Source organism: Rhinoderma darwinii, chromosome 3 (assembly GCF_050947455.1).
Source record: "Rhinoderma darwinii isolate aRhiDar2 chromosome 3, aRhiDar2.hap1, whole genome shotgun sequence".
In the NCBI taxonomy this organism is placed as follows: Eukaryota; Metazoa; Chordata; class Amphibia; order Anura; family Rhinodermatidae; genus Rhinoderma; species Rhinoderma darwinii.
Window position 1 is genome coordinate 415077520 of NC_134689.1, and position 2500 is coordinate 415080019.

The window sequence follows — 2500 nt, forward strand, 5'->3', positions numbered from 1 at the left end:
GGATTTAAAGCTCAAATCATTCCCATCTCTTCTACTCACTCAAAAATGACAAGGAAATCAACAACACTTTCCTCATATATTAAAAACGTTTCGGCAGAAAAACCCGATTTCCTGCATGAATGGAGGAAGACAAAAACTCACTGAACAGTGCCTCGTGTGAGGATCAAACTCACGACCTTCAGATTATGAGACTGACACGCTTCCTACTGCGCTAACGAGGCAACCACCAGATGTTTGTAGACAAGCTCAAAGCGGCAAAATGAAAAAATATATATAAATTTTCTTTATTCCCACTTTTTCTTAGTCCATGACTCATTTTACTTAGTAACTGCTTCCATATGGTCTAGCGGTTAGGATTCCTGGTTTTCACCCAGGTGGCCTGGGTTCGACTCCCGGTATGGGAAAGAACCTTTCACTAGTCTTGCACTTTCAAAGGTTGAGCGTTATAGGATAAAAGTGCTCTTTGTGGCCATAAATTCTAACTTATCTTTGTTTACCCATTCCTCCTCTTTTCACCAGATCCTATTTGAGCTTGAAACTCAAATAATTCCTATTGTTCCCTTCTCACTCCAAGTCAACAACCCCTTTATCCTGTCAGTTTGGCTAATTTTCCTTTTTTTAATGAACTAGTTTTGCCAATAAATAAGAAACCATCAGACTATTTCACCCAATCTGATTGGGACTTTGCTTTAATATTGTTTCTTTTTAGGCAAAATCCTATTTTGGATTTAAAGCTCAAATCATTCCCATCTCTTCTACTCACTCAAAAATGACAAGGAAATCAACAACACTTTCCTCATATATTAAAAACGTTTCGGCAGAAAAACCAGATTTCCTGCATGAATGGAGGAAGACAAAAACTCACTGAACAGTGCCTCGTGTGAGGATCGAACTCACGACCTTCAGATTATGAGACTGACACGCTTCCTACTGCGCTAACGAGGCAACCACCAGATGTTTGTAGACAAGCTCAAAGCGGCAAAATGAAAAAATATATATACATTTTCTTTATTCCCACTTTTTCTTAGTCCATGACTCATTTTACTTAGTAACTGCTTCCATATGGTCTAGCGGTTAGGATTCCTGGTTTTCACCCAGGTGGCCAGGGTTCGACTCCCGGTATGGGAAAGAACCTTTCACTAGTCTTGCACTTTCAAAGGTTGAGCGTTATAGGATAAAAGTGCTCTTTGTGGCCATAAATTCTAACTTATCTTTGTTTACCCATTCCTCCTCTTTTCACCAGATCCTATTTGAGCTTGAAACTCAAATAATTCCTATTGTTCCCTTCTCACTCCAAGTCAACAACCCCTTTATCCTGTCAGTTTGGCTAATTTTCTTTTTTTTAATGAACTAGTTTCGCCAATAAATAAGAAACCATCAGACTATTTCACCCAATCTGATTGGGACTTTGCTTTAATATTGTTTCTTTTTAGGCAAAATCCTATTTTGGATTTAAAGCTCAAATCATTCCCATCTCTTCTACTCACTCAAAAATGACAAGGAAATCAACAACACTTTCCTCATATATTAAAAACGTTTCGGCAGAAAAACCCGATTTCCTGCATGAATGGAGGAAGACAAAAACTCACTGAACAGTGCCTCGTGTGAGGATCAAACTCACGACCTTCAGATTATGAGACTGACACGCTTCCTACTGCGCTAACGAGGCAACCACCAGATGTTTGTAGACAAGCTCAAAGCGGCAAAATGAAAAAATATATATACATTTTCTTTATTCCCACTTTTTCTTAGTCCATGACTCATTTTACTTAGTAACTGCTTCCATATGGTCTAGCGGTTAGGATTCCTGGTTTTCACCCAGGTGGCCAGGGTTCGACTCCCGGTATGGGAAAGAACCTTTCACTAGTCTTGCACTTTCAAAGGTTGAGCGTTATAGGATAAAAGTGCTCTTTGTGGCCATAAATTCTAACTTATCTTTGTTTACCCATTCCTCCTCTTTTCACCAGATCCTATTTGAGCTTGAAACTCAAATAATTCCTATTGTTCCCTTCTCACTCCAAGTCAACAACCCCTTTATCCTGTCAGTTTGGCTAATTTTCCTTTTTTTAATGAACTAGTTTCGCCAATAAATAAGAAACCATCAGACTATTTCACCCAATCTGATTGGGACTTTGCTTTAATATTGTTTCTTTTTAGGCAAGATCCTATTTTGGATTTAAAGCTCAAATCATTCCCATCTCTTCTACTCACTCAAAAATGACAAGGAAATCAACAACACTTTCCTCATATATTAAAAACGTTTCGGCAGAAAAACCCGATTTCCTGCATGAATGGAGGAAGACAAAAACTCACTGAACAGTGCCTCGTGTGAGGATCGAACTCACGACCTTCAGATTATGAGACTGACACGCTTCCTACTGCGCTAACGAGGCAACCACCAGATGTTTGTAGACAAGCTCAAAGCGGCAAAATGAAAAAATATATATACATTTTCTTTATTCCCACTTTTTCTTAGTCCATGACTCATTATACTTAATAA

At 38.6% G+C, this 2500-nt stretch overlaps 3 non-coding genes across 3 annotated transcripts; 1 reads left to right on the plus strand and 2 right to left on the minus strand.

Moving 5' to 3' along the window:
- Positions 1–332: 332 nt before the first annotated feature.
- On the plus strand, positions 333–404 carry TRNAE-UUC (transfer RNA glutamic acid (anticodon UUC)). Its single transcript has one exon. It is a non-coding gene; the product is annotated as a tRNA-Glu (tRNA).
- Positions 405–872: 468 nt separating this feature from the next.
- Positions 873–945, minus strand: TRNAM-CAU (transfer RNA methionine (anticodon CAU)). Its single transcript has one exon. It is a non-coding gene; the product is annotated as a tRNA-Met (tRNA).
- Positions 946–2320: 1375 nt separating this feature from the next.
- TRNAM-CAU (transfer RNA methionine (anticodon CAU)) lies at positions 2321–2393 on the minus strand. The gene has a single exon. It is a non-coding gene; the product is annotated as a tRNA-Met (tRNA).
- Between the last annotated feature and the right edge of the window lie 107 nt (positions 2394–2500).